Source organism: Mus pahari, chromosome 1 (assembly GCF_900095145.1).
Source record: "Mus pahari chromosome 1, PAHARI_EIJ_v1.1, whole genome shotgun sequence".
In the NCBI taxonomy this organism is placed as follows: domain Eukaryota; kingdom Metazoa; phylum Chordata; class Mammalia; order Rodentia; family Muridae; genus Mus; species Mus pahari.
Genome location: NC_034590.1, coordinates 136,253,241 through 136,276,509, shown reverse-complemented (window position 1 = coordinate 136,276,509; position 23,269 = coordinate 136,253,241). Strand labels below are relative to the sequence as shown.

The window sequence follows — 23,269 nt, the reverse complement described above, 5'->3', positions numbered from 1 at the left end:
TGGCATTTGAAGGGAGTTTGAGGAGACCACAGGAGTATTCTGGGAGCCACTGCTATTTGCATGTCTAATGAAGGATGGAGGATGCTTCTCTAGGAAGTTGGTACCTCTCTCTGGGAGGTTGGCATGGAGACTAAGAATGACGTATTAAGGCATCTGGTATGTTTAACTAGAACTGATAAATTTGTTGCTTCTAGAGCATCAAAACAAGCTTCTCTCTTTAGGCTTGTCTCTTATCCACTCTCCAAATCACTCCATTGGGGCTTAATCTGTCAGATAGCCATCCTCTGCTAGGTTGGGTGGTTTTACTCAGTTGCACAGGCACTTGCTCTCCACTTTCCCCAGCCTGCAAGTTCAGCTTCTTCCCCCACCTTCCTTTCTCCCAGACGAGCCAGGACTATAGGGCAATACTTTCTTGAACCATGTTTTCTTTCTTGGCTGGATGGTATTTGTGAGGCATTAGGCTGAGGGCTAGCATTTGAGTCTTGAATGTAAACAAGAAATCAAATCTACTGAATTCTCCACTCCATCCTGCTTACTGAAAGTAAAGCCTCTGTTTACCTACAATTCTTTCAGTATTCTTGCACAGAGCAGCGCTTCTGAACCTGTGGGTCAAAACACAGTTGAGGTCACATATCAGACATCCTGCATATCAGATATTTACATTATGACTCATAACAGTAGCAAAATCACAGTTATGAAGAAGTAGTAATGTAACTTTATGGCTGGGAGTCACCACATCATGCAGAACTGCAGTAAATGGTCACAGCATTAAGAGGGTTGAGAGTCACTGGCGTAGAGTCTAGCCTATGGTAATTTTTCAGATCCTTCCCTACAAAGTCATATGTCCAAGTTGAGCATGACAGAGAGTAAAGGTTGATTTAGGAAAATGCTGAGGTCCCCCTCGTTTTTGTTGGAGAAACTGGATTGTGTGGGCCATACCCTTAGTTAATCTAGACAAAGATTAAATTGATTTTATGCATCTGCCTAGTATGCATGAAGAAGTAAGAGTGAAATTACAGTTTGTTTCTTTGTTTGTTTGCTTCCTTTTAGGAAAATACATGGCACTAGAAGTCACCCTGTTAAGTAAAACAAGCCAGACCCACAAAGGTAAGTTATGAAGGTTTTCTTTCATATGTAGTTTGTTGGGGAAAGACATGAACATAAGAAGACTATTAGGGATGTGAGGGGAGGGAAGGAAGGAGAGGATAAGAAAGGACAAGAAGAGTGAATATGATTGAATTAAACACCAATCTTAAAATGTCATAGTGAAACCCCTTTGCCTTGTACATTTTATTTTTAGTTCATAAAGGAAATTAACATGTAGAAGAGTGAACTATGGCCTTTTACTAATTGTCACTGGGGAGGAAAGGAGCAGGCAGAGATAGAGCCACACCATGTCTGTATTTTCTTATTTTGGTTCTTTCAGTTAAGAATTCCCAAAGAAAGTGAGGTATTTTAAAAAAATTCTTATCAAGCCTGCCCAGCGTGGTAGTTATTTATTGTATTATTGTTAAGCCTGTATGCCTGTAATATTTCATAGTAACTTTTATCACAATGATTGTTTCCCCTTTGCCTAAGCCTTAAGAGGTCTCTTAGGTCTCACAATGAACATGGAACCAGAACCCCAGAGACCGCCCAAGTAGCAGAATTTTCTTTTCTTTTTTTCCCCCTAAACACTAAACACCCTTTGGTGGCTATTTTGGGTTTCTTTTCCAAACCAATATTTCAGAAGTGAGCTGCAAGCAGGTCACGGGAGTTGAGCCTGGAAAATCCCAGTGGTCGTCAGTCTGCCTCCAGTCTGCCCAGTGAGAGCTCTGCACTGAGTGAGTCATTGTTGCTACAGTCCTGACCTTGCCTGACCTCCGTAGTGTCTAGGGCCACAGCAGAACAGAACTCCTGACTGAGGGAGCTGGAGATACGGATAAGAGGCCTTAGCTGGGCCCAGGGCACATGACCACACCCTGGATGGAATGGAATGAGAAGAGTCAGGCCTCCCCCGTGGGCCCAGTGTCCCTCTCCCTGGGGTGTGGGACTTTTACCAGGTAGGTCTGCAGTCCCATTACAAGTGGACGGAACACCTGAGAGTTCTCCTGAGGAATGTTGGAGAGTTTCTGCTGGAAGGGCAGTGTGCACAGGGATCCTAAGACTACACCCTGCAGTATACCTGCCTTCAGAAACTGCGACCGATGTTTCACGCCAGTATGTGGGTTTTGGCAAAGTTATACTCTTCTGAAATTAAAAAAAAAAAAAAAAGAAACCCACATTATCCTTGTAAACAAAAGTATTTATGTACAAAGTCATATTATATAGAAAGCTAGAGAAAACAGCAGCAAACCACAAAGAACCCCACTGCTTAGCCATCCATGGCTAGCTCCTGGTCTGTGGTTTTCCTTGTATCCTGTGTGTTTGGCTACCTAGTTCATCTTTTTAACAACAGCAACTGACCAAGTATCAGGCTTTGTTCGGGGAGCTAGAAATACTCTTAGGCAACTGATACTATCTGGAAGCAGATGATTGGTTGATTTCTAATCCAAAAAAAAAAAAAAATCAATTAGCTCAATTAGCAACAAACTCCAGAGCACCTATAGAGCATGCTGGGCTAAACTACAGGATGGAAGATTGAACAAGATGCTGCTGAAGGGGCTGAAAGCTTCCGAGTGTTCCCGGTAAACATGGCTGTGTGCCAGGTGCTGGGGCCGGCATAGCGTTCATCACTGTTGAGAAGTTTTGTCTTGGAGCTCCATCTAGTAGAAGTCACATGAGGAGCATGTATTAACAATGGGGCCAATTTAGACGGTCACTAGTTGCTGTTTACATTAGTATTAAATAATATTAAAAATGCATTTCCTCGGTCACGTTAGCCACATTGTAGGTGCTGTCTGCACTAGCCTAGTATCCAAGGTTGAGCATCGTCTTCACAGAAGTTTTCCATTGAGAGTGTTTGGAAGCACAGAGAGGAGACTCAGAACATTAAGACACGGAGATAAGGATGGCTACCGGGCAAGGGGCCCTGACAAAATCATAGCTGGGAGCTGAAGGATGGGTGCCTGCAGTCCTTGTGTTCCCCTGTGAAGGTATGACTTAGCTCTAGTTAGTGAGTGAGGAAAAGGACTCAGAAGTTGAGAAACTAAATTTGCCTGGCATTCCAAGATGAGCGAGGGCACATTGACTCCAAATCTGTCTGTCTGCTGGACTGTGCTCAGAAGCCTAATACTGTACAACGGCACCCTGGGTAAAAGAGACTAAAACTATCTCTTGGAAGGCATGGGCGTCAGCTTCATATTGTGAAGTTGACACTCTGTGCTGTGTTCCAATGCATTTAGTGGCGCACTGATGCGGTACAGACTGTATACAGGAAACTAAGAGCTTGCCACATGAAGAGGAAGACGCGAGTCTGTGACCGGTCAGCAGAACAGGCGAATAGCCTCTGAACCCCGTTGGAAATCCAAGAGGTGGCACTATTGTCACCCCATGAAGACTCACTGAATGGAGGAGAAGTTAAGGTGTGAGCATGGGTGGGCGTCTTGGAAGATGTTGAGGGTGTGTGACTAGCAGAAGCATTCGGGTGGAAGGAACTGAGAGTGGGAGCCATGAGGTGGATACTGGAGAGATGGGCAGGAATACGAAGGGCTTGTGCCTGAGGGTTATAAAAAAAAAGAGATGACTCAGTCCTCCGCGTCATCACAGGCTCTCCATGAAAATCTGGAAGAGTCTTTATGCATGTGCCCCAAGGAGTTCAACTCAGGAGCGAAGCAAAGAGATCAACCGCCAGGCCTTCATCTCAGGGGGGCGGTGGATATCATGGCTCGTGCTCTCTCTTCAGGGAAAGCTCATTGGAGAGACTTTTGGGGTTTTCACAGTGTGTTCTACCTTCACACTTCTCTTTAAGCCCTCAGATACACACCAGACAGGACAGAGGTTGCAGGATTCATTTTGGGGACTTGAACTCAGAACGTTACTGTGCATACCAGGTAACAATAACAGAAGGCTCGTGAATAATACAAATATATAACATGCCAGTACTGCAGTGCACTGTGGGTAATTTGCCAACACTGCAATGCATTGTGAATCGTTCACTGTTTTACACAGGACCCGCTCTGGTCCACTTTTGTGTAAATGATATTTTATGTATTTTTCCTGCACATGAAAATCATCCAAAAGACTCCATTCTAGTTCAAGTTTATGGCATAATCAGTCCTCAGTTGTTGGGTGGCGAACAGATCTCCCTTACACTTTAAGCATATATAATGAACAGTTTTGTGCCATTTTTATTTTTTAAAAAATATTTATTATTTGTTTTGTATTTTGATAAGTGCTTTTAGTTTTAGAGCACATAGCCCAACATGGGGTGAGTAGAATACAGGTTCAGATAATTCCACACTCCCTAGTCATTCTCTAGGATAAACATTTATTTAATGCATCTAATTCTCCAGAACATATTGAATTTGTGTGTTGATATGGGGTCATATATTACATGGATAGACTCATACTCTCTATGTAGCTGAGAATGACCTTGAATTCTTGCTCCTTAGGCTTCCATTTCCCAAGTGTTAGGATTACGCACACCCACCACCATGTCTGGTATATGAGGTGCTGGGGATTTAACCCAGGGCTGCTTACTCTAGGCAAGCACTAAACCAAGCCAAACCACATCGCCAGCCCTAATATTTAATTTTGAATTACAATTTTGCTTTTGCTAATTTAAAGTACTTGGAGTAAATGAGAATCCCAGCTCCAATAGCTTTGGAAACATCGACTCTCTGCCTCAGTGACTTTACTGCGAAGGTGGACAGATAACACGGTTACATTCCAAGTTGTGGATTGAATGAACTCACTCAGGCAAACTACTCTCCCTCATCCTTAGGAAGCAGGCAGAGCTGCCGCTGAGCACCTTCACTTTGCATTTTTCCTTTATTGCTGGTGTGAGTAAGCACCTGTTTCAGGATACATTTATCTTGGCAATATTCTATCCAGGAATGCTTTTATTTTCCCCTTTAAAAAAATTCTGTATTTATAGGTATGCATGCATGCATGTCTGGGCTGTATGTGAGTGTAGTGCCCCTGGAGGTCAGAAGAGGGCATTGGATCTCCTCAGTCTGGGGTTGCAGGTAGTTGTGGGTGCTGGGAATTGAGCCTGGGTTATCTGGAAAAGCAGCCAGTGCTCTTCATCACAGAGGCATCCCCACTGGGGCATGTTTTGAAGTCACTGCCCCTTCCTAGTCTCTTCCATTGCATGTGTCCCATAGGAGTCCCAAACTGAACTCTACCAACCTCTGTTCACCACCTGATCCAATACCATCACCCTGGCAACTGGATTCAAGGAACAATATTAGCATGATGTAGCAGGCACTAGAAAGGTATGGCATCTTTCCTACGAACTCAGAGTTCACAAGTTTAGAACTTTCTAGGTGGAGAGGAAGCCCCAGTGGCTGCTTGTTCAACTTTGCAGTCATATGACACTTTCTCATCAGCAGAATTGGTCTCTCTAGAATGTACTAAATAACACCTATTGAGCAAATACCATGGAGAGTATAGGCAGAGGGGAGAATTTGTTCTGTTTATTCTTGGCACCCAGGTACTGTAGTCAGCACTCTCTGCCACTACAATCAATCCTCAGATAATTATAATATCACTGAGCCAATTTTTGAAGCATCTTTGAGAAACATTTAATTAGGTTCTTAGCATTGTAATTAGCAGGCCATGTAGCAGTTTTCTGCAGTGTGGACTCGGGTGGGTTTCTCTCTCCCTTGTTTCTCGCTGAGAAATGCATGAAGTCTACTTTCTTCTTGCTCATTGATGGTATCAAAAATTGACAAAATAAAAAATGAAGACTTGAAAAATATCATTTAAAATGATAAAAGTGAAAAGCTTACCTTAAAAAAAATAAACTGAAAGTTTGGCAGTCCAGCAGGGCAGAGAAGATGGGGAAGAGTAGAGTTGCTAGTTTTGTTTCTCCACTTTCAGAATACAATGCCAAAGATACTTTTTGAAACAATGGCTCCATTTAGAAATTGAAAAGTATATAACTTAATGTTAAAATTAGAAACAACAACAGAAAGACAAAACAAAATAAAACCCAGAACTGTTAAAAAGTGCCTTTTCTTAAACTTCCTTGGGAAGGTAAATTAAAACTAAAATTAAAAACTTTATTTTTAGACTCTTCTATATCACTTTTGATGTTTTTTCACTTTAAAAATGTCTTTATTTTAAAAAATGTCTTTATTGAGATATGTTACATACCATCCAATTCATCCATTAAAAACTGCAATGTTTCCAGAAAATCCAGTGCTATGCATACATTGTTGCTATGGCTATAGGACAGTGTCTGCCCTTCTGCAACTCTACTTGTTAGCAGCCGTCCCCAATGTCCCAAGCTGGCCTTCTCTCCCTGTTTCTCTGCAGCTGATTTCTGCAGATTTATTCATTCTCGATATTGTATTAAAAATGGAACCAAATAAACGCTCTGCCTGGCTTGTATCAGTCACCATAATGTTTTCAGGATTCTTCCATGTTGTACCATGTAACAGTGATTTATTTCTGCCGTTGACAATTAACATCCTACTGTGTGGCCATAACAGGGGCATTTGTTTGCACTTGAAGGTGTAACAAACATTTGGGTACATATTTTCATGTGGCTTTGCCTCCACCTCTCTTGGGGGACAAATTTTAGGAATCTGTTCTCCCAGCATCTGGGTTTCATCAATCAAACCGGGCTCATCAACCTCGGTGGCAAAGGTCTTACATTTAGCCTTTGGAGGAGTAGTCAGATCATTTTCCAAAGCAGTTTCACCATTTTGTATTCTCACCAGCGATGGATGAGAATCCCGATTTGCCTGCCTGCACACGAGCAACTGTTGTTAGCTGTTCTGTGTTGTATTCTGGCTACGGTAGGAGGTGGAATGTGGAGCACACTGTGGCTCTGACTTGTGTTCCTTAGTGGCAAATCACCTTTAGAACCCTCTCATGTGTTTATTGACCATTTGTATAATGTTTTTGGAGAAATGCCTATGCCGATCTTTAACTGTATATGGTTTTTAACCCTAAAGGCAGCACTAAATGTCTTAAGCAAGTATAGAAAATATATAGCTGAGGTTAGATATGGTTATTTCTGTGGGGAAAAATAAACTTTTTTTTCTTTTCCAAACATTTTTAAGTTTTTTAAAATTCACATTTTTGGTCATGTTCTCTCCATTTTTAATTTTCCCCTCTGAATTTGAATATTAGAAGAAAACAATTTTAAACAGTCCAATATTAACACAAAGACAATAATATCTAACATTTTGGCATTTTTCTATCCAGGAATTACCTAGACTTTGTGTATTTTTTGAGATTATAATGCATGTACAAGTTCAAAATGCATCTTTTATTCTTAAGGCAATAAAAAAAAGTCTTGTATACCAAGTACACTGTCTTATCTCTTCTGAACGTCTCTAGAGGAAGTGCCACTAGAAATTGTGTTCTAGGTCTTCTTCCTCATGCTAATTACACTAAAATTAAACTGGAAACACACACACACACACACACACACACACACACACACTGCCACCACTCAGTTTCTGGTCATTCCAGAGGACATAGCCTGGTTCTTAGCTGCAGTTTGCTGCTCTCTAGAGCCATGACATAGGACGCCCTTGCCCCAAAAGTGTAGTTTTCAGTTGAAGGAACGTCTCCAAAGTTGGGTGCATAGATTCCCTTTTATTTTGATAAAGTTAACAATGGAGTCCTGGGGACAAGAATCCCATAAGACATTTCTGTTTTCTTCTATTCTTTCTGTAGCACCCAGGGTTTCATATCAACTGAACCAAGCCCTCTGCCCCTGACCTATAAGGAGTCCTTAGAAGACACTTTTTACGGCTTGGTTGAGAGTTCAGTTTTCTGAATTGATATATAGGCAATTGGGTCTTTATGGTCTTGTGTATGTGTACAAATACTTTAAGACAGCAGTGTAATCCAAACCACACAAACACAGACACAAACTCCCACACCCACCTCACATGCAAACCACACACACACACACACACACACACACACACGCACGCACACGCACACACACATACTCATACACACACACACATACTCACACATGCACATTCACATACCGCCCCCACATACCACATACGCATATGCAAAAACACCCAGACCCAGACCCACACACATAACACACACACACACACACACACACACACACACACACACACACAGAGAGGGGGGGGGCAGAATCACACAAAGAAAAACAGAGACAGAGACAGAGATGGAGTAAGACAGGGAACCGAACTCAGTCTGAAAATAACAAAACACGTGCATGTGGAGAGTAGCTGTTACTGAAATCTCCATCATGAGACCCCAGCCAAAGCTATGTAAGAAAAGTCCAAGATGAATGGCTAGGTCTTTAGCTCAGCGTGGGGGACAGGGAGCAGAGCACTTAAAAATCTCTGTGCCCCCACTTCTAGGCAAGGTGCATCCTTTCTGGACTTCCTACAATTGGTTCAGGTCCTAGGACTGAGTGGCCAGTTACATCTTTCATTCTTCTCCTTCAGAGATTGATTGATTGATTGATTGATTGATTGATTGATTTTTAGGGCATTTATTGAAGATGGAACGAATTGGGTTCCTCAGTAGCTGCATGAAGCCAACCCCACACCAACTCTCACTGTGTGGACACACAAGCATTTGCTCTGTTGTATCAGTTTGCATGCTCTGATGATCTTCTTTCCTTTTAGATCACTGTGGCAGACTATAGACATTGACTCTGAGAGTCCCATTAGGATACTCCACTTTGCCAGCAGAACATCCAGCTTCAAACGTGGCTGAGAGAAGAGCAGGGGATCCTCCTCAGATGGGCAGGAGCATCACTATTATTTTTAAACTAGAAAGGCAAAATCCACATTGTCTTGTTGGTGTATTCACTGGGGCTTGCCAGATCTTAGGGCTTCACCGGCAGACTGAAGCTAACAATCACTTCTAATGATGTTACCAGCATCATGTGTATCGCACCACCTCCCTTCAGAAAATGAAGCCCAGGAAACTTGAGCATTGGTCCTGGAAGCTGCCATTTGGTCTAGAGGACGACTCAGACTTGCTCACTGTGGTGGGCTGAATGAAAGTGGCCCCCATAGGCTCATACGAAATAGCACTATTAGGAGGTGTGACCTTGTTGGAGTACAAGTGGCTTTGTTGAAGGAATCATGTCACTGGGGGGTGGGTTTTGAGGTGTAGGATGCTCAAGTCAGAGTCAGTGTCTCACTCTCTTCCTGTTGCTTGGGATCCAGATATATAACTCTCAGCTGCCTCTCCAGCACCACGTCTGCCTGCTTGCTTCTGTGCTTCATGCAATGAGGCTCTGAACTATAAACCAGCTCCAACTAAAGGTTTCCTTAAAAGAGTTGCCATGGTCATGACATCTTTTCACAGTAATAGAATCTCTAACTAAGACATTCACTAACCACCTGGCACTTGTGGAAATGGCTACAGGGAAGCAGCAGCTGTAGCCTGCTGGGACAGAGATCCCTCTGCCTAGGAGGCTTGAACGGTTCTATCAGTATCAGTAACTTACCTTGTGTTCCTGCCCCATGAAGATTCCATTATAGTCTACATATTACGGTTGAGTTTCTGTGGATTCTATCCAATGATGGATCAAAAGTCTTGGGGAAACAAGAGCTGGATCTATTCTAAACACATGCAGACATTTATCTTGTTATTATTTCCTAAACAATGTCCTGTAATCATTTAGAGAGCATTTACATATTATTAACTACTACAAGTAATCTAGAGATTAAGTATGTGGGGCCCGTTTATTCTCAGCACCACAAAAGTGTACATGTGAGTACTGTGTAGATCATTTGTAAATACTCTGCCATTTTTGTTTTTTATTTTATTTTTTTTAAGATTTATTTATTTACGTACACTGTATCTGTCCTCAGACACTCCAGAAGAGGGAGTCAGATCTTGTTACGGATGGTTGTGAGCCACCATGTGGTTGCTGGGATTTGAACTCTAGAAGAGCAGTCTGGTGCTCTTACCCACTGAGCCATCTCACCAGGCCCTACTCTGCCATTTTACATAAGGGGCTTCAGCATCTGTAAGAGACCCCAGAATCAACCCTACAGATAGAGAGCGACAAGTTCCTGTTATTTTTCTAGACCTGGCACTTTTTCATATTTAACCAGTTGATTTTAGTGACATAGAAAACCAATTCACACTTCAACCAAAACATTGTGCCTTGGGATATCCTCGCTCTATTGAGACAACTTTGGGCACAGTCTGAAGAGCTCTTCCTGCTCTGGGAACAGAATGAGCTCCTAATTTGATTTACCTCCTAATTCCCCAGCTGATTCTTGTGACCTTCAGAGAGGTATCTGAAGACACTGCTCTTTGGAGGCTCCGAGAACACAGCAGACTTGGGTCTCAGTTCTCAGTTCTGATTTCCTCTTCTACCTCAACTTTTTATTTTATTTTTTAATTTTTCCCCACCCCCACCTCAAGTTTTTAAATCAGTGTGTCCAACCAATAGAGGGTTCATTTACTCCTTATCAATATTCTGATGTGTGATGGGCATGGTGGCATGGGCCTTTCATTTTAGCACAGGGTGACGGAGGCAAGTGGGGTCTCTGTGAGTTCAAGGGCAGCCTGGTTTATGTTATGAGTTCCAGGATTGCCACTGCTATCTATGTAGAAAGACCCTGCCTTAAACAAGTGAGCAAACAAGATCCCAACTTGCAGGTTTTATAATACTCCAATTCAGCAAGGCTGGAGAGATAGTTCAGTGGTTAACAGCACTGGCTGCTCTTCCAGAGGACCAGTGTTCAATTCCTAGCACCCACATGGCAGCTCACAGCTGTCTGTAATTCCAGTTCTATGGAAATCTGATGCCTTCACACAGACATGAAGAAAGGCAAAACGACCGACAAACATAAAATTAAATTAAATTATATTTTTTGGTTTTCATTTTTTTTTTTTTTTGAGACAGGGTTTCTCTGTGTAGCCCTGGCTATCCTGGAACTCACTCTGTAGACCAGGCCTGCCTCTGTCTCCCCAGTACTGGGATTAAAGGCGTGCGCCACCACGCCCGGCTGGTTTTCAAATTTTTTAATTACCTCTGGCCCATGTGTCATTAAAATAAAGTAACATTTCACTTCAACATACTACTATGCACAAAAACTTTGTTGCTGTTAACATTGATACAATAATCATATTTAAGCTTTTTGATATACTTGAAAAAAATAAGTTCATGCTCTTCTGAGTCCTGAATTACTACATGATACAGCAAGCTAGATAATTGTAATAAAAAGAGAATTACAACTTCATGGTATCTTACCAGTTAATAGCAAAATATATTTTAAATTCAATTAAATTTATTAATTGTAGTTTCTCTTCTCTTAACAGTCTCTCTCATATCTACACCCACACACCTGTATCAGCAAGTCATATCTACACTCACACAGCTGTATCAGCAGGTAGATATTTATAAGGGAGAGTGGTGGCATATGTACTTTCTTTTTTATTAATCATTTTATTTGCTTACATTTCAACAAATAAATTATTAAAAACAAACAAAACTCCAATTCAGAGTGGATAACAAAAACAAACAAAAAAATGTTCTGTGTCTTTAGAATGTTTGCCAGAAGTCAGAGTGACCCTCTTGACCACCCTGGGAGTTCTTTTTTCCTTCTTTCTCTCCTCCATTCTGAGATCTTTTACTCCTCTTCACTCTTCAAACAAATCTTCGTTAGGTTTATGTTGTTTTTGCAACTTGTGGGTAAAGAGAAAATTCACCTAGAAAGAATGTTTATGTAAGCCTGTTCCTAACAAGAAAATGAGACTGAAGAAAAGAGAAATAAGTGAATCTGACAGGAAATAGATTGTATAGGTGGAAGAAAACTTGGGATGCTTACAGTATATACATTTTTGAATGTAAAAATTAATACAATATCAATTTTTTTAAAAAAACAACCTAGGAATACCCCACCCAACATGAATAGTTCAATTTTTAATTTTTTTTTTTGGGGGGGTGGGAAGGAATGGATACTGGTTTTTCAAGACAGGATTTCTGTTTGTAGCCCTGGCTGACCTGGAACTCTGTAGACCAGGCTGACCTTGAACTCAGCATCTGCCTGCCTCTGCCTCTAAATTCTGGGATTAAAGGCATGTGCCACCACTGCCTATCCATTAGAGATTTCTTTCAAGGATTTTTTTTAATGTATAATTTTTGTGCATTTATAATCTTAGTGCATATGCTTTAATTCTGGTATAAATCTATTAGAAAAACCCTTCTCACACCTCCTGAGTTTTAGAGGGAGCATCTTTTAGGGTTAGAATTGTATGCCTGTTAACACTGGGCCTCTAGTTTTCATAGTGTTTCTGACTGAAGAATGTAGGCATCAGCATGTTTTTAAGAGAGCTGGAGTAATGCTAACCTTGGGCAAACAACAACAAATTAAACCGGGCAGGGCTTATATCTGAAAAAGCTCCATGCTTTCTAATTATAAGGGAAATATATGAAGACGTTTTAAGGTATTGGGAATCATACAGGCTTTTAGAGAGTCCTTACTATTCAAATCCTGTCAAACCTTGCTGCTGTATATACAGCAGAAGACATTTAAGGATCCTAGAATGTGAAAAATATGAAAGATATTTCAGAGCATGTCTCGGCTAGCCTGGTGAGGTAGACCAGGAGTCTAAAAACAAAAGAAAATTCATATGATGGTTTGTATATGCTTGGCCCAGGGAGTGGCACTATCAGGAGGTGTGGTCTTGTTGGAGTAGGTGTGACCTTGTTGGAGTAGGTGTGTCACTGTGGGCATGACATCATCCCTCATCCTAACTACCTGGAAGCCAGTCTTCTAGCAGATGAAGATTTAGAACTCTCAGCTCCTCCTGCACCATGTCTGTCTGCTGCCATACTCCTGCCTTGATGATAATGGACTTAAACCTGTAAGCCAGCCCCAACTAAATGTTGTCCTTATAAGAGTTGTCTTGGTCATGGTGCCTCTTCACAGCAGTGTAAAACCCTAACTCAGACACTTCATCACTGTAGGGTCTGAAACATAATGAGAGAGCAAATTGTACTATTTGCTTTTCTGTTGCTGTGATAAAATACCAGGACCAAAGGCCACATAAGGATATGGCTTTATATTAGCATGGTTTTCCAGAGGGCTAGAGTCCTCATGGTGGGAAAGACATGGTAACAGGAGCATCCAGTAAGCAAAAAGAGCAGGAAGTAAGGTGAGGCTATAAACCCTCAAAGCCCACCCCCAATGACATACTTCCTCCAGCAATGGTTCACCTCCTGAAAGTTACATAACCTCCCCAAATAGCAGCACCAATGGGAGAACCACGTGTTTAAGTACATAAGCCCGTGGGAGACATTTTTCAATCAAACTACTGGTAACACAGCCTTAGGATCCCTAGTTCAATGTTCGTTTGAAACATAAGAAAGGGGAAGGGGGAGTAAAGAGATGGATGGATGAGATGAAGAACAGGAAAAGGCACAGGGTCTTCACAGGTTCAAGTCAGATGGGATCCCAGCACTGAGAGGAGGACGTGGACCCAGGCTTCCACCCTTAACCAAGACACTATCTATAATTGAGACCAATGTGCTAACTTGCTAAGGGGAAAAAATAGTTTTATCCAGTGAATTCTCACTAAGTATATTAACCACACTTTAGATTAGACTCCATGCCCAATATTAGTTGGCCAACACAAAACCAACACAATGATATTGTTTTGTAGTCTTTGTTATGTGTTTGCTTGCTTTGTTAGGTCACTTTTTGTCTTATTGGTCTCTTGCTTGTCTATTTTAGTTTCTGGTGTGTGTGTGTGTGTGTGTGTGTGTGTGTGTGTTGGGCGGGTGTGAGGTACTGGAGGATCTGGGAGGAAGGGGAAAAGCGTCATCAGAATATATTATGTAAAATCTTCTTTTCAGTTATAAGAATCAAGATAGAAACTTTAAAAAAAAGAAAAGGAAAAGGCAAGAGGAAAGGAAGGAGAAAGGAGAAGGTGAGGGGGCTGAGGGAAGAAGAGAGAGTGATCAGAAGAAATGGGAAAGACCAAAGGAAGATTAAACAAACCAAAAAGGAAAGTAGACATGAGATTTCAGACGTGGTCAATCTTAAGAGTGAACTTGAAATTAGAGAGCACAGGGTCCTTGGGTGTACATCAGCCCTCTGCAATGAGAAAAATTAAGCTATACCAAACATGTAAGCCCTTTTATCTGTTTAGAAATTACCTTTCCATGAGAAGAAGGCAATGCTAGCACTGTGGAAGGCAAAGGCTCTGCTGTCCCAGGTCAATGGCTACAACCCCATGCTTCTTAGGTTTTTGTTTCCCTGGCTACAGTAGAGTTGACAACCCAGAGTTGACAATAACATAAAACTTCCAAGTTCAATCTTCACAATGCCTGGCAGTTTCTAGGCACTCCCTTTTAGAAATTAGATGCACCGAAGAAGTAGGAGTGCCTTGCTGCTGAGAAGCTCAAGTCAGCTATCTGGGGAGTAAGGAGTTAATGCTATCCCTGAGGACCAAGTAACCTGCTTTGTGAGGAAAACCTTGTAGCACCCTGCAGCTCTGTCTAGCTGCCTGGTGAATGAAGCCAAGTGAGTTTCCAGTAAAGCACTGTGTTTTGGGATACTGTGTTTCTCATGAAGTGAAACAGTTTGTCATGAAGCAGTAAATAACTGAAGTAGTTGTGGACAGCAGTAGCTACTTAGTATTTGCTATGAACCTATGGTTTGGGTATGCAGTCTGTTGATCTGGACCAAGCCTGACTAAGCTCACTGGGACTTGCTTGTTCCTCTGAAAACAAAGGAGGGCGGGCTAACCAAGGTGACCCCCACTGTGGTGACTCAGCTCTTGCTACACAGAGAAACCCTGTCTCAAAAACAAAACAAAAAGCAAAACAAAACAAAACAAAAAGAGCAGGAAGTAAGGTGAGGCTATAAACCCTCAAAGCCCACCCCCCAGTGACATACTTCCTCCAGCAATGGTCTTTGTCCAGCAGCAGGCTTGTTCTCCTGGGAATGGCAGAATTCCAAGAGCTGATACAGAAATGCACAGTTTTCAAGACTACCATTATATCATGAGTGTACTTACTCCATTGGCCAAAGTAGATCATGTGGTAGATCCCAGGAGGAAAGGCCCTGGATAGAGGGAAGCTATTACTTGGGAGTCATTATTTTTGTTGTTGTTGTTGCTATATCTGTTATAAGAAACACATACATGTCTCCTCTGTAAGGAATTAAATAATAATTTTAAGACTTTGTTTAAATGATTATTTTCTAGTTTTTAAATAGGTTTCAAGATTTTGCTAGTGACACTGATGATCTTTTATTTCCAATAGAAGATGGCTTTCCTGAAATCCCACTGATATAAGTAGATCAGGAAGGTTTTTTTGTTTTGTTTTGTTTTATTTTAATTTTGTTTTTTCATACATGGAACTCACAGTGTGGTATTAAGGCTCTTGTGGAAATTCTTAGATTCCAGTTTCACCGTGTTATCTCTCCAAATGTCCTGTAGGCAGTTGGCTTTGGGACTTCTCTACAGAAGCCCAAGGCTGTTTGCCTGGAAGATTAGGTTCTAATGGGGAAAGCAGCTGTGTAGAGGAGACACAGGATTGGGGTGTGGGAGTGTACTGGCTTTTGATCCACTGAGAGGTCATTCAGATTTGGCTTTGCCTGCTTTCATATTCCCTATGGCATCGCCTCTCTGGGAAGCAAATCCACTTCCCACTCCTTGAATTTCAGAGTGGAAGTTTGAGGCACGAGACAGGGAGACTGATTTCCCCAGCCCCAGATTCCAGCCAGTCCGTGGCTCAGAGCGGTGTGATGCTGCCCCCTATACAGTGATTCACAGCAGTGGGTTGCAAGGTTCTTTGATCTTTGATCCACTGCTCTTTCTCTGCTGCCCCCTCCACTGGCCCCATCTTGAACTCTGTTAAGTCAGTATTGCTGTTACTTCTTGTTCAAGGACTAAGAGTAAGGAAAACTGTGTTCTCGCCTGTGAGTTACTGGATGTCTTTGGGCTATAGTTTTCTCATCTGAAAAGCGTGCAAGCTGGACCACACACATGCTCTTACTCTGTGCTTTAATAAGTCCAGGATGCTAGGACCCAAGTCTTAAGTTAGTGATGCCTTAAATTGCTGGTAGCTGCCATAGACACCTGGAAGAACACTGGAGATACAGTCCATAACAATACACATCTATTTGATTTGTCAGCTTTACTTCAATAAAACTTCAAGAACAATGCGTTTTTTGTTATAAAGGAATTTTTATGCTTCATTCCAGGGTGGTACTAAACCACCACAAATTCACTCGAGCTGGGGTGGGGATGGGTCGTTAAAAGATTTCAAAACTGCCTGCAGGTGCTCTTTGCAGAGCCTCGAGGGAGTGTCCTTAAGCAAGGGCCATCAAATGCTGGTCTTCCTCAGACAGAAGACCACAAGTGTTTTGTTTTGCTTGAGGAGGGGAAAGTGGAAGGAAGTGATAAAGCTGAACTATACCACTTGCTTCGACCCAACTGGGAGGGAGTCGCTCTCTTCCTGTGCCTGTTAGATAAATTTAATTTTAGCGTTCAGAACAGCACAACCCCGAACGAATCCTTAAATCTAGCCCCTACCCTCTTTGAAGCTAAACTAACCTCGTGAGATTCCAAGTGGCTCCAACAGGCGCGGCGCCCCATTGCAGCTCATTTGCGCGGGACCCCTCACTAGCCCATCCCTAACCTGTTGGATAGGTCGTCCTTCTTGAGAGCACCTGCTATCCTTAGAAGGGAGACAAGTGTGGTCTCAGAACCTTTGCGTGTCCCTTCCTGGTAAAGGAGGTATAGGGGAAGGCTCTGCTTGCTTAAGTGCTGGCTCCTCAAGGAAGAGGAGTCAAGTCTGGCATAGCCCGACTGGTGGCCAGGGAAACTGGCAGCGGCACGCCCTACCCCAACACAGTCCGCAGCAGTGAGGCTTCGAGACTCTGAGAAGCTCCCAGAAGCTCTGGAGCTTTGGAGGATCCCGCATATCTCAGGGAGCCGCTTCATCCCTGCTCTGAGTCCTGGCTGCATAGTGGCCCGGGTGCACAATCTCCCACGCACCGACCGGAGGGTTAGGTCCGACTGCGGGCTGCTCTGCTGCTGCAAACCGGTCTGGCTTCCTTGCAGGGTGTGCGGGACAGAGCAGGGGGTGGAGAGAAAAGGGGAAGAGCCTAGGCGGCCGGCGGGCGGGGCCTGCAGCCTCCGGGAGTCGCGGCCGCCGTGCAGCCTGCTCGCTGCCCGCCCCGCTCGGACTCCGGCGCGCCGTGCGGGGGCCCGAGGCTGCGGGGTGCCGCCACTCCTCGGCCTCCATCCTCCGATCTCGCCTCGCCGCGCCGCCCGGCGCTGCCAGGTCCTAGTGGTCCGCTTGCCGTTCTGCCGGCCAGAGGAGCGGCGGGAAGGAAGGGGAACGCGGGGACACGCACACCGGCCGCGGCGCGCGCGCATTGCACACTCGCAGCCGCGCGTCCCCGTCGCCGCGCGTCCGAGCCTAGTGTGGCCCCGCGGCAGGGCCCGGCACCTGCCCGTCCCCCCTCCACCCCCGGCGCTGCCCCGGCTCCGCCCCGCCCGCCGCCCGCCGCAGCCACCGGAGAACCCACGACATCCCGACAACTTGCCCGCGGTGGCGCAACTGGTCTCGGCCGCCAAGGCTCCGGCACGCCGGCCGAAGGAGGTAAGTTTCCTGCGCGTCCCCGGCAACCCTGCCTATACCCTCCCTTGCCGCCGCGCCTGAGGTTCTGTGTGTCTCTGCTGGGACCTGACCTGCTCTCCACCTTTCCACTTTGCCTGTCTGAGTTGTGCTGGGGGTGACATGGAGGGGGCGCCCGTGGTCGTCAAACCAGGACCTTCGCTCCTCGGGGGCCAAAGCTGCGCAGTCCCCGTGGGCACCGACCGCCTTGCTACCCTGATCCCTAGGGCCGCAGTGACACCCGGTGATCCCTCCGGCTCACTTAAGGCAGAGACCCCTCCCTCGTTTCTGGGGAACCTGCTGAGTTTGGTTGCAGCAGGAGGGGTCTCTCCGTCATTCTCCCCTGCTTCTAAACAGCAGCGAACTTGTTAGGCGCCCCTGGGATGTCCAGAGGGGCTTCCATGAGTCGGTGTTCTAGTGAATTCTGGCTCTGGCGCCGGGTGGAACAGGTGAAATACAGTTCCAGCCTGAAAATAGCCGCTGACTTTTACAGTCCCCTGTCTTCAATGGCCCTGTCAATGTGACGCTTCAACATCTGGGGCGGGGGGCGGGGTGGGGCGGGGGGATGGGGAGAGCTCTGGAGTTGGATTTGCCACTCTGGTGCCAGGAGTCGTCAGAACCGAAGACAACAAATGTCTGCTTATCTCTCATCTATGCAGACGAGCATGTTCTCATTTCTTACCCCCACCCTCTCAAGCCGGCTGTCTGCCGTGCACAGCATGCTTGGGTAGAAACCTGTTCCAGAGAAGTTGTTTGGGTAGGTCAGTGAATTTGTTCTTCGTGTCTACTGAAATCAGGACTTTGAACAGGATCTGCTATTTACTATGATGCTATGTAAAGGAAGAGTATGCTGACTCGCAAGCAGCCACCCCTGTTCCCCTCTGCCCCAGCTCTGCCCCTTGATGGCATTCTCAGCCTGGTAGAGGTCCTCCTGTAAAAATGAATGGCCCACAAGTACTGACACCTGGTTAATCTGATCTAAGAAGTAATCGGGGCGGCAGTTCTCTTGAACTTATCTGTAGAGGGCCCCTCTTCCGGGAGACTTCCCTCTTGTTCTGTGCAGAGGCTGTAGTGTTTTTGCAGTTGTTAGAGCAGATCAAAGTCCAAGGACTGGTTTTCCTTAGACTCCAGTGTGATGGAATAAATGGGGTTCATGGAAGCTTTTCTCAGAGGGCTACCCCCTGCAAGGAACCTCCAGAAAAAAAAACAAAAAAAACAAACAAAAACTTACCCAACCAAGTTCAAGGTTGAGCCTTATGTGTTCTGTGTGATCTCTGAGCTGAAGAAAATGCTGGGTTCTGTGTACAAGGTGGAGACCCCCGAGGACCCATGGAAAGTGCAGCCATCCTTGGGCAGAAAAGTTGTACAGTGCTTACAGATAAAGCCACATTACATTTTTATCCAAACTAAGAAGACTGGGGGGACTGAGAAAAAAAAAAAAACCACCTAATATTTGCATCAGTGTCTTGCAATTTTTAATTGCCTTTCAGTATTCTTATCTTATTTCAACCACTTCTGAGGGAAGCGTGGTGAAGATGCTTATTACACGTTTAGAGGAGGCACAGGGGACTTGGACTCTGGGGTTTATCACAGTGACAATTGGTCCTTCCAGTCAAAGCCAGCCTTGCTGTTCCTCATTCAGAGCCAGCTCTGTACTTGCGAAGTTTTCTTTTCTTTAACGGCCAAACTTGTCTTCTCCTCATGGTGGTCAGTTCTGCCTCCTTGTGATTTGCTGCTCCCATTTTGCAGATGTGGGGAAACTCAGGGACAGGCCATCATGAGAGTTTTACATCACTTCTCCTATGAGTGAATGGTCCAAGAGGGAGAGTTCATCTAATCGCCTGACAGTTTGTTGCTTTGTGTTTTCTGTCATTGTCCCACTTCTGATTAGATGAGGTCATTCTGTTCAGCGAGCTGGTTGGTGAACTGGGCTGTAGCTCTGACAAAGCCTTTGTGCCAGATCATACTCTGAGCCTAAAGTGTTTCTCATGGGAAACAAAAAGTGCCTACGGAATTATGTCTCTTTTGCCAGCTTTAGCATCCGTCGGTGTCTAGTAATGTGGCATTACTTCCTTTAGGAGAAACCCATCTTGCCCTGTATCAGCCAAGGGAGTTAGCTAATCATTGATTCCAGCTTCAGTATTTTTTCTGACTTTGGCAGTTTCGACAGTGTACCACTTGACGGAGGGAAAGAAAGTGTGCTCGAGTACCTGTGCTCTTTCGTGCTTCTATTTGACTTTGAAGTATTCAGGTTAAAGTTCTCTCAGGTACGAATTGGTATTGTATATGCACTTAAAAAAAAAAAAAGCTTTGTGTTTGCATATAGTAAATAACCCTGTTAAGTTAATGGAGGTGAATGAACTCATTCATAAGGACAGCATGCTATTATAAAACAGGCAGCACCTTGCATGTAAGTTCCCAGCACAGGAGATGATTTTTCTGTGAGAGGTGAGTTGTGCCTTCTGAAAGGCAGGGACCAGAGCTCACTGTTGATCACCTGTGTTGTTTCTTTCCTGAGTTCATGATGTGAAACACCTCTCTCTTGTGCCCTTCCACCTCTCGTCTGGAACGTATAGCTGGCTAAAGGATACATCCCTAGAAACCGGCTTGTGCCATTTTATGAAAGAGCATGTCTAGAGACAGAGAAACCAACCATTCCTTTTTACTCAAGGGGGCTGAGGTACACTTAACACTGCCTCGTGGTTTTGGAGGAGGAACCTAATTAGTGAAACCAACCTACTTTCTGTTCCCTTTAAGAATTCTCTTCTCTTTCCACTCCTTCCTATACACAGAAACCTGTTTTGGTTTGGTTTGGTTTATGTGTGGGAGAATGAACCACAACAAATATAGTGGTTCTTACATACTGCTGATGGATCTTTCTGTTTTCTTGGGTTGGGGATACATTTCCTTCTGATGAAGAATCCCAGTGCCAATACTAACTCGTCTAGAGCTGCACCATTTACAGGTAAGAAAGCTGAAGAATTAAGGGGTAAACAGACTGGCTCATGGTCATGTGGATGCTGGTCCAAGGCCAGAGCTGATGTACCATTGTTAAGGAGGTTTGATCTCAAAGATGTCCCAGGATTTACAGTGAGGGTGCAGTTTTGACTTTTAGAAACTGTAGAGGTTTGCCGAAAACTTGTTTGCCAATCATTTTTGGAGCAGGTATATTTTTATTTTCCTATTTATATTTTCAAATATTGCCTAACTAGATGCAGTTATGGAGAAAATGAATGCCCATTCTTGTCTGTGTGCTAGCATTCTCTTGACGAAGATGCATCAGCAGATTCACAATTAATACTTTGTTCCAGGCCTTGAAGAAAAGGACTTATTTGAATAGAAACAAATGCAGAATCATCTTGTTCTGGTAAATAAAGGCAGCCGCTAAGAGTGGTCCCATCACCTAGCCAGTAAAAGCATAAGTATGCATACTTTAATTTGCATTTGCTTGTAGTCCTGTTAAATTGTAATTTAAGGCAGAAAAATAATGTGTGTGTGTGTGTGTGTGTGTGTGTGTGTGTGTGTGTGTCTACAGCCTTTCTTATTGTTTTCTGAAAAATACCAAGTCCTAAGTGTGTTACTTGTTTAAAAAAAAAAAAAAAGAAAGAAAGAAAGAAAGAATCATTTCCCTTCATATGAGTGCATTGGCTGGAGTTGGAGGAGTCCCCTTAATTCTTTAGAAGCTGCCCAGCACATTATGTAGCTCAGCACAGCCATCACTTCAAGGCTTATCTTTGATACTGGAGGTGTTTCTGCTAAGATCCTGAGAAAGGAGCAGGGAGGGGCCTAGCATCCTTTTGTCTTACTAATTTTTCAATGTTTGACTTGTTTCTTACAAATCAACCTCAAGCTTATTTTTAAAAATAGCTGGCTGCCATTGATAAGGGGTTTTTTGTTTTGTTTTGTGTTTTGTTTTGTTTTGTTTTTCATCCATACCCTACTGAAAATAAACTAATAGGCTGGCCTTGGTTTTTGTACAATTTATTCTCTACGTTATCATCTTGTGCACGGCTTCATCAGAACGTACAAAGATGATGATCTCTCAGGAAAATGCATGCATTCTCTGCCAACCAGGTTACTTTGGGGTGACTTGGAACCCAGCCACTGGGAGGAAGCCAGCCATGTGAAGTGTATTTTTTTCCCTAACCCTTGTTTCCTATCGGTTTGTGGTACTGAGAGGACAAGCAGTGTGCTTGGGGGAGTGATTATACCATGGGCCACCTGTAAGTCCTTGAGACTCCTGGTAAAATTGCAGTGAAATTGAAAGCACGGCATGTTTGGCATGCTTAACGTTGTTCCCACCCTAGAAATGGGTATGCAGTCTTTCCCCTGGAGCCTCAGGAGACGATTCTAATTGTACATGTTGGGAGCCTGGGGGATATAATTACCTTGGGGTGAAACTAAAGCTTGGAGACAGGCCTGTAGAAAGTTCATCATTTTGTAAGAAAACTAGGGGGTTTTTAAGCTGCATCCAGTAATGCTGACTGATGAGTTTGAAGACCAGGGTAGAGACATATCTAGTCATAGGAAGGTGTCTTGCTTCACAGATAGACTGGCACAAGAAATACAGTGGTTGAACATGCTGCATGATGGGTTTTTCTTTCTTTCCTATTTTTTCTCTTGAGACAGGGTTTCTCTGTATAGCCTTGGCTGTCCTAGAATTCACTCTATAGACCGGGTTGGCCTTGAACTCAAAGATCCCCCTACCTCTGCCTCCCAAGTGCTGGGATTAAACATATGTGCAACCACCACCTGGCAATTTATCTTATTTTAAGTTTATGGGCATTGTCATTTTGTCTGTATGTATGTTTGTGTGATTGCATTGGATCCCCTGGAACTGGAGTTACAGACAGTTGTGAACTGCCCTCTGGGATGCTGGGAATTGAACCCTGGGTCCTTTGGAAGGACAGCCAGTGCTCCTAATGGCTGAGCCTTCTCTCCAGCCCACGTGATGGGCTTCTAATGCTTAATTCATACTTTTTTGTTGTTAAAAACTGTGCTCACCGTCATGTGACCTATTTGAGTGAGTAGGAAGTATGGCACAGGTGTTAGGCAAATATTTTTCATGAAAAAGGCTTGGCATCCTGGTTTGTTTATGTGTGTATTCTTGGAACTTAAGGCTATTACAAATGGTGAGAAACTCTAAACTGTGTCAGCCACCTTCAAATTAATGTTTAAAATCTTTGGATGTTTCTTAACTATTTCAATGGTTTTCATCTTTCCTAAGCCACTTTAGGAATACCAGGCAAATGGATGGAAAGTAGATCCAGCACCTTACAGTGGTCATGTGTCACTATAAACAGGATTTACTCAATAGATGCCAGCTTGTGGTCATGTGCCATTATAAACAGGATTTACTCAATAGATGCCAGCTTTTTAATGTAGTTTTACTTTCTGAAGTATTTAGAAAAACGAGCATGTTTAAGAATACTATTTAGTTACTGCTCTTCTTTAGCAAGATTAATCTAAATAAAAATTGTATTCGTTGATACTGGGGAGATGGATATGAGTTCAGGTCTGTCACTCACATAAAAAGCCGAGCATGGTTGTGAGTGTGTGTGTGTGTGTGTG

The 23,269-nt window shown here is 43.7% G+C and overlaps 1 protein-coding gene across 2 annotated transcripts in view; it reads left to right on the top strand.

Annotated features, from left to right (window-relative positions):
• The first annotated feature begins 17,577 nt into the window (after positions 1 to 17,577).
• The window catches only part of Pip5k1b (phosphatidylinositol-4-phosphate 5-kinase type 1 beta), a 256,230-nt gene continuing 250,538 nt past the window's right edge, over positions 17,578 to 23,269 (top strand). The window contains exon 1 of one of the 2 annotated variants that reach the window (XM_021190213.2): positions 17,578 to 17,683. The gene's annotated coding sequence lies outside the window, so the exon portion shown is untranslated. Of the gene's footprint in view, positions 17,684 to 20,445; positions 20,664 to 23,269 lie in introns of those variants that run through there. The other variant, XM_029540159.1, reaches the window with a different exon arrangement.